This window comes from Elephas maximus, chromosome 8 (assembly GCF_024166365.1).
Source record: "Elephas maximus indicus isolate mEleMax1 chromosome 8, mEleMax1 primary haplotype, whole genome shotgun sequence".
NCBI lineage: Eukaryota > Metazoa > Chordata > Mammalia > Proboscidea > Elephantidae > Elephas > Elephas maximus.
The window spans coordinates 87,448,971-87,463,183 of record NC_064826.1 but is presented as its reverse complement, the minus strand read 5'-3'; the positions used below and the strand labels follow the sequence as shown (position 1 = coordinate 87,463,183).

The 14,213-nt window shown below is 45.5% G+C and overlaps 1 protein-coding gene across 2 annotated transcripts in view; it reads right to left on the bottom strand.

Moving 5' to 3' along the window:
- SNX10 (sorting nexin 10) overlaps positions 1 to 13,134 on the bottom strand; it is a 99,387-nt gene extending 86,253 nt beyond the window's left edge. For both annotated transcript variants that reach the window (XM_049894446.1, XM_049894444.1), the window contains exon 1: positions 12,766 to 13,134. The gene's annotated coding sequence lies outside the window, so the exon portion shown is untranslated. The remainder of the gene's footprint in view (positions 1 to 12,765) is intronic.
- Positions 13,135 to 14,213: the final 1,079 nt, after the last annotated feature.

Here is a 14,213-nt window from a genome sequence, read left to right as displayed (position 1 = left end):
CAAAGATGACTCAAAGGCCAGTGACTGGAAGAAGAGTGGTGTCACCAGCAAGAGGAGGAAGTTGGAGAGGCGGGCCTGCTTTTGGAGGTAAGAGAATATGCTGGAAACATATTAGGATGATATAGGACATCCACAAGGAACAGTCTTAGACAGTTGGAGAACAGTTTGGGACTGGATAAGAAAAGGGTATAAGTATGGAGATTAAAGAAAAATTCTACAGTAAAACGTTCCTACTCTAAACTGAGTGCTAAAGTTCCTTTTAAAGAAAAGCACTGCAACACTCTGGAAACAACAATCTTTCCACCAGGCTCACTGCCTCTACTGCAAAGAACTGCAGCTGGGGAGGCAGTTTTCAGTTACTTAAGAGAGCAAGAACCACAGGATTGTGATCTACTGGTCAAGTTTAAATATAGCCAACATGACAGCAGTCCAAATCTGAAGAACTGGCAAGTCATTTGAGAGGTACGCAAAAGAAAACTTCACTTTTAAGCAAAGGTTGTCACCTATATGAGTAGGAACTACACAGTGGATAGGAAAGGCAGTATAGCTGTTAAAAGCCAGGCAGCTTTTAACAGCTATACTGTGAATTGTTAATCTGCCTTTTGCTGAAGGAAATCATTTAATCCTTCTGGGCCTCGGTTTCCTCATTTGTAAAGAGGGGATAATTAATTACCAATCCCATGGGACTGCTGCAAAGATCAAATGAGCAAGCTTGAAGGCACATGCCTAGTGTCTTGTTCCTTATCCATCCTCAACTTTTCCAAGGCCCTTGAGGTGAAAAATACGGAGGTTTCTTTCTCCTGATAAAGAGAGAAAGAAACTTATTCCTTTAAAAATAATATTTCTCTAAGTATCTGCTTTGTCAGGTGGGATAGTGATATACACAGAAGCAGGGTATTTAAATCTGTCTGCTCTGAAACTCAGCCCACTTGTGTCAAACCATTCACTACAGCAGTCTGATCATTTACTCGTCGATGTTCAATGTCCGATCTTGATCCAAGAAGGCTAAAACAAGACACACAGAAAGTCCTTTAAAAAGTGGTGTAAATGCCAAGTTATTATTCCTTAAACTATACTTACCAGAAGTATTGACTGTAACTCAAGGGCGTCGGACATGTGTCTGTCTACACACTCAGTGTGGCAAAGTTCTCAAAACAGAGGTCATAATTTTCAAGGTTTCCCAACCATCAAGGAAATGACCTGATTAGGAAAAGCCAGCATCCAGTCTGCTTCTGATAATAAATCAGAGTAAATTATGTGCATTCAGGCTGGAGGAGCCCAGTTTCTCAGGGTCTGATAACCCATAAATAACCCGTTGCCACTGAGTCCATTCAGACTCATAGAGACCCTACTGGACAGAGTAGAACTCTCCCACAGGGTTTCCAAGGAGTAGTTGGTGGATTTGAACTGTTGACCTTTTGGTTAGCAGCTGAATTCTTAACTACTGCACAGGGCTCCTTGATCACCTATAGAAAAGCAGATAAAAAGTCATGTTCTCAGAGACATCAGAACCTAGATCTATGGGAACCTAGAGCGACAGTAGCGAGGTGGCCACCTGTGGGTGCAGAGGAACAGCGCTCCTTCTCTCAGCTCTTCCAAATGCCACTCTACAATAAGAAGAGCTGCTATATCAAGGAGGAAGGAGAAGGTAATCATCCCAAAAAGACCCAAAGCAAGGTAATCATAGTGAAATAGGTAATTTCCAAAGCTTGTGGATCCCTTATCTACAAAACCCTTTGTTCTGTACTTTGCACTTTAATCAGGTTGGGTTTGTAAGTTGAAAGGAGGAACTGAGGAGCATCCATTATGAAAGAGGTCAAAGAATCTGAGAAAGTGAGGGGGAGAGAATGAGAAGCTGGAATGACAGATGCAGAGAGGGACCCAGGAGACAGTAGAAGGCCAGCACCCCCACAACATGACTTCTCCACTTAACCTAGTGAAGTCTCCTGAACCAACAAAACATGTGGTGGGGGTGGACTACCTCCGCCAAGGAAAAACAGAAACACCACTCAGGACGTGGGAACCTGAAGAGCAAATAAGCCTTCCTTCACTCCCAACCTGGGAAATTAGCAAAACTGAAGCACAACTTTGGATTTATTCTCAGCAACAACAATCAGTTCTCTAAGGAGGAGGAGGAGAACTGTTATGGGGCTTGATGCTAAATGAAAAGCTGGTGGTTCTTGTCACCCAGAGCACCTCAGAAAAAAGACCTGGTGATTTACTTTGGAAAAATCAGCCACTGAAAACCCTATGAAGCATAGCTCTACCCTGACACACAAGGTATCACCATGAGTCAGAATCGACACAACAGCAACTGGTTTTTTGTTTTAAGAAACAAGAGGCTGCAGGTGACACCTGGGTTAAGAGAGAATGTGTCCTTCTTCCCCGAAAGTAATTAGGCATAGACTGATTTTACTATTTACCATCTAAATACCACAGGGATGCATTTAAAAGCAAAGAATTAAGGGACATCAGCCCTGCTTTGTTTCTGCTTCACAAGTCTTACACAGCACCCAAGCTCTTCCCATGAAAGATGGTAAGCTAAGACTTAAACAAACAACTGGCAGTTGACGATTTTGGTGTACCTCCCCAGACACACCCCTACTTCTCCAAAACTGGCCCCCAGAAGGTCAAACTTACAGTGTGATCCCTCCCTGACCCTCTCCATCCACCCCATACCTCTGGCCCTCCCACCAGTCACAGCCATTATACAGATGATCCAATCTACATGTTGGACTGAGCAAGTCAGCGGAGGGACATGCTCTAATTTCCTTTCTTTAACAGACTACTGTGGCTGCCCTTGGGAAATTGGATGGGAGGGCACCAAAGTGGCAGGATAGTGACTAGATCAGAAGCTAATATGCAAAGAGCACAGGCAGCCTGAACTAAGGGGGAAGGAGAGCAGGAAGAGAAATGGACCAAATGGGAGAAGCAACCAAGAATCTATGATGACTTGGAAATGGGGTGAAGACAACAAATGGCCCCTGGGTTTCTGGCCTGAACATACGACTGGATGGCAGTAAACATTTATGTAGATGAGGAAGGCAGGAGAAGCATGTATTTGGGGAGAAAGTGTAGGCAGAGAAGGAAAGCATCCACACAAACTTCCATGGTCCTGTCTGTTATCTCATTTCGTATTCAGAGCTTGATAGTTTTTTTTGTAAAGAGGGCCCCCAAACAGTCTAAACGTTAGTCCCTACAAACTAAGGAGGGGATGACCAACAGGGCTGGGCTAGTTAATTCGAGATGTCTGTGACACACCTAAGGGGTCACGGTCAAATTCAACGTTACATACCTGGACTCTGAATAGAGGGCTGAATATTTGCATTGTCTTAGTCATCTTGTGCTGCTATAATAGAAATACCACAAGTGGATAGCTTTAACAAACAGAAATTTATTTTCTCACAGTTCAGGAGGCTAGAAGTCTGAATTGAGAGTGCTGACTTGCGGGAAAGGCTTTCTCTGTCAACTCTGGAGAAAGGTCCACAGTCATCACGACAGCCTCTTCTCAGCCATGTCTGCAGAAGGGCCTCTCTCTCGCTCTCCACCCCTCAGCCTGGCCTTTGCCCAGGCCCAGCCGGGACAAGTGTTACAAAGCTCTTTAGCTCAGCTGATAAGCACCCAGAGGCACCCCACTCTGCCAAGAAGCCACCTGCCTGAAGGCACTCAGTTCTCTCACCCCGTGGGTTGGCTCCCACACTGTCTTGCACCGGTTTCCTAATTCTGCTGCCACTTCTCTCTATCTTGCACTGTTTCTGGTGTTCCAGCTCTCTGTGTCTACTGGTTCTAGAAGGTTCTCAGTGCAAGGACCCTGGGTCCAAAGGACAGGCTCCACTCCTGTCTCTTCTTGCGGTACTGAGGTCCCTATCTCTGATTGCTTCTCTCTCCTTATCTCTTGTAAGATAAAAGGTGTAACTCAAGTAAGGGCCTGACTTAATAAAGGTGGTAAGAGTGGTGACTGGGGTAAGGGTGGTAACTTGAGTCACACCCTGTAGTACCGTAGTGACTCAAGGTATACCCCATCCTAATCTTGCCTCATTATCATAACAGACAACTCACTCCCAAATGGGACCATAAACACAGGCACATAAGCCAAGATTCGTAACACATCGCAAAATGGAGGCTAATTACATCAGATCACAAAATGGACCACATGGTACTGGGACTCATGATCTAACCAAGTTGACACATATTTGGGGGGACACAATTCAATCCATGACATGCATCAAGGAGTTAGAGGTTTACTGATGATACTTAAAGTCATGGAAATAAATAAAACCAGCTTGTCCAGCGCTTGTCACTGAATCTGGATCACCTGGGGAATTAAGATATAGATTCGAGGTCTCCCCTAGACCTACCGAACTACAATATCTAGAGAGTGACAGCTGCTAAAACAAGCTTCCCAGAGGATTCTGCTGCATATAAAGGTTGAAAAACACTGATTTAGGGAGAAAGTGCAGAAACAAGAAAGAGAACCAGGACAGGCCCTGAGGAGCTGCCAACTGGAGGAGTCAGGGGAAAAGAGGAGCAAGTAGGGGAGCAGAGAGGAAGTGCCCAGAGAAGCAGAGGAAAAACTGAGTTTTGCGTCACAGAGGAAAAAAAAAAAGAGGGGGGTAGGGGTGACAAGAGGTTGAGAGGCTATATCAGAGGGCGATAAACACGTGAAAGGAAAAGCTTTGAAGTCAGGAACAGGCTAGCCATTTTGAGCAGAGAAAACCCAGAGAGAACGCAAGGGCAGAGAAGGGGAGTTAGAGACCTCACAATCCTTGAGAAATGAAGGAAAGGACAACTTCTATTTCTGACTTTCAATTCTAAACAGTTGCCTTGAAGATTGCCTGTGGTATCCTCACAATAAAGGAACCCTGGTGGCACAGTGGTTAAGTGCTACAGCTGCTAACCAAAAGGTCGACAGTTCAAATCTACCAGCTGCTCCTTGGAAACCCTATGGGGCAGTTCTACTGTCCTATAAGGTTGCTATGAGTCAGAATCAACAACAGCAACTGGCTTTTCTTACCCTTACAATAAGTCCCCTCAGCCGAAGTTAACTTTAGGGGGTCTCTGTTCCTTATAACCATGCTAAAGCATAAAATAAATTAATTAGCAAGAATATTTTAAGTCTCGACAACACGTAATACAGGGGAAGTCTGCACAACTGGACTAAGCCAAAAGCTAAGAAGTTTCCTGGACACAACCAAACACTTCGAGGGATAGAATAGCAGCAGCAGGGGTCTGGGGACCATGGTTTTGGGGGACATCTAGGTCAACTGGCATAACAAATTTTACTGAGAAAATGTTCTGCATCCCACTCTGGTGAGTGGCATCTGAGGTCTTAAAAGTTTGCAAGCAGCTATCTAAGACGTATCAATTGGTCGCAACCCATCTGGAGCAAAGGGAATGAAGAACACCAAAGACACAAGAAAAATATTAGCCCAAGAGACAAAAGGGCCACATAAACCAGAGACTCCAACAGCCTGAGACCAGAAGAACTAGATGGTGCCCAGCTACCACCAATAACCACCCTGACAGGGAATACAACAGAGGGACCTTAATGGAGCAGAAGAGTGTGCTGCAGAACTCAAATTCACGTAAAAAGACCAGAATTAATGGTCTGAGACTAGAGGAACCCTAGAAGACATGGCCCCGAGAGTCTCTGTTAACAAAAAACAAAAACCATTCCTGAAGCCAACTCTTCAGACAAAGATTAGACTGGACTATAAAACATAAAACATAATACTCACGAAGAGTGTGCTTCTTAGTTCAAGTAGATAAACGAGACTAAATGTCCAGAGGCAGAATGAGAAGGCAGAAAGGGATAGGAGCTGGTTGAACAGACACAGGAAATGTGGGGTGGAAAGGGGGAGTGTGCTGTCACATTATAGGGATTGCAACTACGGTCACATAACAATATGTGTATAAATTTTTGTATGAGAAATTATCTTGAGCTGTAAGCTTTCACCTAAAGCACAATAAAAAAAAAAAAGAGAAAAGAAGAAGAATACTGTAAGTCTTGAAAGAATAGTGGTAAAACCGTTCAAAGTCCTTAGGTGATCTGCCCCTGACAACGCTGAAGCTAATGCATTTCTAACTCCCAGCAGCTAGCTTTAGCTGAGGAGAATCCAAGTAAAAGTATTACCTTGATCTGACCTTCCTTTATTTAGGGTTTGCTCTTTCTAAGATTATCAAAAACAGCTTCCGCCTAGAGATGGCTAGGAGTCCCTGGGTGATGCAAATAGTTAAGAGGCTCATTGCTAACTGAAAGGCTGGCAATTTAAGTCCACCAAGAGGTGTCTCAGAATGAAGTCCTGGTGATCTACTTCCAATAAAACTAGGCACTGAAGACCCTACGAAGAACAGTTTACCCTGACACACATGGGGTTGCCATGAGTCAGAACTGACTTTACAACAACTGGTAGAGATGGTAAAATTGGGCTTGATGGGGTCAGAACACCAGCCTCTGAGCTCCAAGACCAAGCCTTGAAGCAAAATTGGTCACAGAAACCAGAGTAGGGAGGACCAGAAAATCATGGGTGTACTATGAGTTGGAATCCACTTGACAGCAATGGGTTTACTAAGTCAAAAAGAAGACCTGTGGTGAAAACAAAGGATAAGAACACAGACACAAGATGGGTAAGAGATCCTACAAGGGTCCCAGGCTGCGCTTGGTAGATAGCTTGGTAGATAGATGGGCAGTTCGACTTACACTGAGCTTGAGAGATAGCTGTGCGAGGAGTGTGCAAGAAGAGGCCTTATTAACCCTTTAAGTCATTTCATTTTATCACAGGAATCCACTGGCAGATGGAGGCTATCTGAATGGAAAACAACAGTGCTAATGTGGGTTCCTCTTGGGTCTGCAGAGGTGGCGGCTCCCACTGTCATTGCTGGTGTCAGGCTGGGTAGGGTCTGTCTCCTGCATTCAAAGGAGGTGGCTCCTAAGGTCACGTCAGGCAAGTGCCCCACACTGATGACAGTCATGTAAGGTACACAGCCCACAAGGCTTAAGCTGTTTATTTTCATGTTTCCTCTGATACCCAGGGAACCACGGCCAAATGCTGTAGGAACGGTGCAGAATCCAGGATGCATAAAGAGGCACAAAGAAGGGAAATGCGCACCTGAGATGGGGACAGAGGTGGGAAACAAGAATAACCTTCCACCACTGATCTCAAAGCTAAAATGCTCAGAAATTTTACATCTACTTCATGGTTTTTGTAAATAAACCAGGACAAAGCCCTTGTGGCCTGTAATGTGAGTGAAAAAATGTATGATAACCCCACCCCATAATTAGTCTTTTATAACCTACACGAAATACATTTGAGGATCACGAGTGGGAACCTCAAAGACCTATATCTAACAACCTGCCCCATTTTGTTCTTTAAATTTTCCGTTGACAGTTTTATCAGTGAGAATGCCCTCTCAGCCCTAAATCCAAACAATGCTGGGAACCTTAACACAGAGCACTGAAAAAAAACAGGCACAGGATCGGCTGTGGGCTCAAATCCAGACTCTGCCACTTGTTCAAGTCATGAAAGAGCTCTGAACCATAGAAAACAGGTATAATTGATAACCCTTACTTCATAGGATTAATTGAAATCATGTAAATCAAAGTGCCAGGCAGCATGCAGTGCACACTAAGTACTGAAGAGATGTTGGTCTCCCTGTCTTTCCTAAAACATGTCATCATGCCAAATAAACATAAAACGTGCCTGGAAACAAATTAGAAAACTCTATTGCAAACGTTGGGCATAGGACTGGTCCTAGGCAGTCCGTCTTTGTCCTTCGGTGTCCCCTTTACCTCCCCTCACCCCTTTTCTGTTCTTCCATCCCCAGGATCCAGGGCTCTCTGATGAAGGGTGCCTTAGCAGCTAATAGGAATTTAATTGGGAACTGTCAGTCTGAACCAGAAAGGGGTTCAAGACTTAAAGTTTGGAGGTAAAATGTTCGTTTCTTATATTCTAAGGGTATCCAGGCTGCTGCGGACTCGGGGGGGGGGGGGGGAGGGGCGGGGATCAAAAGCATTGTTATGGACTGAACCGTGTTGCCTGAAAAGAAATATAAAAGTCCTAACCCCGGTACTAGGAAACCCTGATGGCGTAGCGGTTAAGTGCTACGGCTATTAACCAAGAGGTCGGCAATTCGAATCCACCAGCCGCTCCCTGGAAACTCTATGGGGCAGTTCTACTCTGCCTTATAGGGACGCTATGAGTCGGAATCGACATGATGGCACTGGGTTTTTATTGGTTGACCCCTGTACTGTAAATATGACCCGGTTTGGAAATACGGGTTTTCTTTTGCTATGTTAATGAAGACATATCAGGGATTCAGAGTCTTAAACCTAATCCCTTCTGAGCTGTGTCTTATTAAAAGAGCAGAACAGAGAGAGAGACACACACAGGGGGAAGAGAGGCCCATCTGTGAGGACCTGTCGACAAGCAAAGGAAGGCCAAGGATTGCCAGTAGACACCGGAAGCTAGGAGAGAGGCTCAAAGAAGGAATCGACATGGCTGATATCCTGATTTGGACTTTTAGCCTCCAGAACTGTGAGAAAATGGATTCTTGGTCCCTAAAGAAAACCAACTTGTGGTGCTTTTTTTACAGTAGCACCAGGTAACTGAGACATCTACTCCAGCTAGAAATACAACACTTCCGTAGATCATGGTCAGTTCCACTATTAAGGAGCAGGGTTTCTTGACTGCAAGAAAACATACATGTTTTCAACTCTGCATACACAGGCGAATAATATGAGATCTGGACTGTTAAGGCCAGAAAGCCAGGTTAGACGTTCACTATGTGGGATTGGAGCCCTGGTGGCACAGTAGTTAAGAGCTGAGCTGCTAAGCAAAAGGTAGGCATTTCAAATCCACCAGCGGGTCCTATGGGGCAGTTCTACTTTGTCCCATAGGGTCGCTATGAGTCCGAATAGGCTTGATGGCAATGGGTTTTTGTTTTGTTTTGAATGTGAGGGTGGAGGTAGGGGTATGTTAAGGAAAACACCAGTGAAAGTGTAACAGGACTAGAGTCTTGCTCTATACCCAGGAAATAAATGTGAATGGAGAAACGAACGCGTTTTTTTGTTTATTTGGTTGGTTGTTTTTTAATGCTAAAACCAAAACCAAAACCAAACCCAGTGCCATCGAGTCGATTCTGACTTATAGCGACCCTATAGGACAGAGTAGAACTGCCCCATAGAGCTTCCAAGGAGGCCTGGCAGATTCGAACTGCTGACCCTTTGGTTAGCAGCCGTAGCACTTAACCACTATGCTACCAGGGTTTCCTTTAATGCTAAAGACAAGGTAATCCGAGGAAAATGTTCTTCTAAATTAAGCGATTTTGACTTCAGGAGTGATTCACACATTACACAGAATCCTCGGACTTCATGGAATTTTATCTGACGTTACTAATTGCTAAGCAAAAATTTCCCAGCACTACAATTCTACCAGGAGGTCAGAACACCCTCCTTGTACCTCACCTCAGGCATGTTCTCACTCTCTCCTCTTTTCTCCCAAGCACTGTTTATCCTCCTGGCTAAAGAGCCACAGTTGCCCATCTAACATTGTGGAAAAGTGGCTCTGTTAAAGAGAGAACATACCAAGAATGTTGTACTGTGATGGCAGCTTCCAGGAAGCTGTGCTGGTTTCTCACATGCTGGGCAGCCTCATGGGAAAGTGGGGGGTGAGCAAGTCTGTTGGTGTTTTATAATTTTTTCAGGGGACACCACTTATGCCAAAGGGAATTACTGCGGTGTGATGGAAAGAATCTGAAACTAGAAGTCAGGAGACCTGAGCTTTAGTCTTCTTTCTACCTCTAATTAGCTGTGTAGTTCAGATTAAGTCATATCTGCCTTTCTGCTGGAGCGTGGTCGCCTCATTTGTAAAATCAGATTATTGAAATACAAAAGTCATTACTAACCTTTTTTTCCACCATGTGTGATCGTTTAAGAATCCGACAAAAGCTGTGGAAACCCTCCCCAAACTAATGCACATTTGCACATGACTATGAAATCATACATGTTTAGGGGTCCACAGACCCCTTAAGGCCTATCTCTGTATCCCTTGGGTCAGGATCGCCAAGGCCTAACACATGAAGACAAGCTTTTAAAAATGGCAGAATACAACAGGAATGTAGAGAGAATCATGAAAGCTCAGGCAAAGCTGAATCATTCAGAGAACTGAAAGCACATCCTTTGCAGACACTGGTGGGGGCAGGGATGTGTGGTTATTTAGGGACAAATAAATGAAAGCACCAATGAGAGCTGTCCTTGATTGAGGTCTTAGCATACTGATTCTGGACCCAGCTTGCCTTATTCAAATCTCCATCCCACCATTTATCTGACCTTGCTATCCATGCCTCAGTTTCTTCATTTGTGAAAAAATTGTACAACAGTACCTATCTCAAGGGTTGTTAATATACATCGGGCACTTGAAACAGGGCCTGGAACACAGAGTCCTAAATAATTATCGGCTTTTACAGAAATCTGGGACACATCTGCCAGGTGGTTAAAACTCTAGGCTGAGGAGTTTAGGGACGTCATAAACATCCTCAGGGCTTAGCTTCCCCAGATGTAAACTGAGGACAATAACAGAACCTGCTTCATAAATGTGCTGTGAAGATTAATGAGATTACCACATTAAAAACTCTTCTCACAATTCTTCACACATAGTAGGAGCTCACTAAATCTCAGCTATTATTATTAAAAATCCTGAGAGGTGAGAATTATCATCACCCTTTTTGTATTTTTCAAGAAAGAATAACTCAGATCTATTAAAGTTAAGTGCCTTGCTACAGAACTTCAGGTAGCAAATGACTGTGTGGAGATTTTGGCTTAGATAGGTCTGAAACAAGAAGTTGTAGCCACTACCTCATACAATCTCTTATTTAAACAAAGCTTAGGAAAAATCGAATCTAATTCATACTCACCAGATTAGTAAGAGAAAGACTATGGGTGGTGATAACAACCCAAAATTTAGAAGATTGTCCATGGCTGTGAACCAGGACCTCGGCCAAAAGCCCTTCTTTACCACTCCTGGAAATGAAAGCCTGCCTGGGCCATGGTCTCAACCAGCTAGTTCTCTACCCTTCACAAGTAGTTGTTAAACCACAGACCTGACAGCAGAAGAGGAAAAAGAAGCCATTTCCCACAAAAGCTTGGCTAGCAAAGTGAACCCTTCAAAACGGCAGAAGAGACCCTCGGGCTGAAAAAAGATATCAAGAGTGCTCCAAAGTCATGCAGACTAGCTGTAGTAGAACACACAAGTTTGTCTTTAATTAATACATTTTTATCTGAAAAAGAATAAAGGTGTTTATTTCTATTTTTAGGAAACCGAGCTGGAGGTTAAATAAGAGGAAGTGCCTACCACACCCCAGAGTGGTGGGGGGGGAATAGCACTCAAGGGGTTGCCAGGAGGAAATGTGTCAGCCTGAGCACATCCTTCTTTCAACACCAATTTCCTCACCACTGAGATGGTAACCCCAAAGTGAGATGAAAGGACTGACAGAGGAAACAGGACAATCAGGGAATACAAGTCAACGCTAATCACGTTATTTCACATCTTCATATATTTACTTCATGCATTTTATTTTTGTATATTTAGGACAGTGCTGCTAGTCAACCTAAAAGTAGGCACATCCTTTTAAGAAAAAAAAAAAGGCCAAGTGTATATAGGCCTTAGAATGAGTCTGCCTCCCTTGATCACTGTACGCAAGGCAGGAACACCTCAGGGGCCCCTCGCCTCACCCCAATTGTCCTATTGAGGACGCTGTCCCAGCTTGGCCACTGGATGAGAGTCCCCTGTCCACACTGTCCTCCACCTCACCCTCTCAGGGACCAGCCAACTCCTAGAGTGGAGGGAGTGTATGCATTCCAAAACCCTCCCCTCTCTCCACCCACCAAGGGTACAGAGAATTCCGGGGTAGGCATCAGAAGACCACCAGGTTGGAGGCCTGTTTCTCCTCCCATCTGGCTGAAAGACCCTAGTCAAGACACGCCCCTCCCCCTGCCTCGGTTTCCCTGTCTGTAAAATGAAAGATTAGAACGATATCCCGTGAAGGCCTCTTTCCTGCTCTAAATGTCTAATTCCATTATTCTTACAGGTAAACGTGTCTTGCAGGGATAGAAGCCCTTCCTTTAAAGCAGGACATGTTGCTCTACGTTTCCAGAGACCATTCCCGTCAATACTCCGTGTCATTTTAGAGTAGCATGATTCATCCAGAACTGAAGAGCAAGGCCGTTGATTTCCCGTGTCACCTACCCTGGCATGGTAGTCAACGTGGATTTTCTCTCGGGCCTTTTCCCTCAATCCCACACACACACACACACACAAAACCCTGCCCACCTCCTCCTAATTTCTAAACTCAAAATTACCGTTTCATGAATTAAAAAAAAAAAAAAAAAAACACCTACCCAAACCCAATCTGGTGTAAGATGCCACAGCACTTTTTCTAGAATTCAGGGTTCCACCTCTACCCCACCCCCTCTCCCTGGGGTGTCTTTTTAGCAAATGAACCCCTGGACCAATACTTTGCATCGCCCTCCCTTGGTCCGACAAACCCACTTCTTTCTCCCCTGCACACCTCAGCTGGAAAGGAATCACCTTCTTGGATCCAATCCCAAGGGACCCAAACCTCTCCGGGGCCCGCAGGGAACCGGCACCTAGATGCGGGTAGAAGGGCCCCGCGCCTCTGAAATGGAAAAAGCGACCGGCTCGCTCCGGCCGCGGTCCCAAGCCCAGGCAGTGCAAAAGAGTCCTCCCCGACAGGTCTCCTCTCACTTACCGGCCGCTTCTCAGTGCGGGGCAGGGCCGGGCAGGGCAGCGCCGGCGGGCAGGCGGCCTGGCGAACCGGCGGCGGAGTTTGCTGACTCAAAGGCGCGGCGGCTGCGGCGACGAGCTCACAGGAGCGCACACGAGCGCAGCGCCGTGCTCCCCGCGCACGTAGCTGTCCGCGCCCGTGCCCGCGCTCAGCGTCCGCCTCCCGCGTGTGACTGCCGCGTCTGGCCGCCAGGGCTCCCGCTTCCACCGCCGGCCGGGACCACACCCTCCAGCCCAGCTGTGGCCTCGGGACGCCCGCTGCGCCCCGCCCTCCTGCCGCGCAGGAGACGAAGCGGACCCCCAGCAGGCGCGGCTGGGGCTATGGGCGGAACTGCCGGCGGGCCCGCCGCGCTCTGGTGCCGCGACTATGCCTCCTTCGACCCGGAAATCGGGTTAGGGAGGAAATACCCCCACTTGCCCGGACGCTGAAGCTGAGGTGTGCAACCAGCATCCCCTGGAATTCTTAATGATGAGTGGAGGGACCTTAATGATGGGTGGAGAAAGAGATAGAGATGGACAGATCTGTGACAAGCAAATATAATAAAATGTTAATAAAAATCTAGGTCGTGGGCATATGGGTGTTTCCTGTACAATTCTTTCAATTTTTCTGAATTTTGAAATTTCTGCATAATAAAACGTTTGGGAGGGGGAAATAAATGAGATCCGCCAAGAGGACTGAATCAGTAAGCCAATTCCCGAATAGAACTTTAGGCTAGGTCTGACACACCCCTTTGCTGGAAAACCTCAACGCATTAAAAAAAAAAAAAAAAAACGCATTATGAGGTCATTTAAGCTTCTGATGGGTGACTACCTAACACTTCATTTCTGAAGCACCAGTTATCCCATTAGACACAGCCTGCTCCAGACGATTGTTGGGGGCCACGGCAGGCCCACCTGGAAATATAACATGACGGATACGCTCCACACCGAAGTTGATTTTGCATAGCAAAACTTCTAAATCTACAATGTCGTATCTTAATATCTGGTTCCTGGATTTGCACCACTGGATCATGAATCACTGACGTTGAATTTCCTATGACTGCAGCCAAGTCATAACACACAAGTAGATGCAAACATGATCACTTCTGAAAATAAAATTTAAGTATATTTTTCAAATTCTCGCCCCTATGCTCCACAAGGAAAAGCATTGGCTGGAAAACGAAATGCTGCACGAGCCTAAGATACTGAGTTGTTGATAGCTGCCATGGAGTCCCGACCCAAATCATGGGGAGTCGGTGCACAAGGGAACCAAATGCTACCTGGTCCTGTGTTACCCCATGGTCAGTTGGAGATTGGACTGCTGTGATCCATAGGGTTTTCACTGACTGATTTTCAGAAGTAGATTCCCAGGTCTTTTTTCCTAGTATATTTTAGTCTGGAAGTGCCACTGAAACCTGTTCAGCATCATAGCAA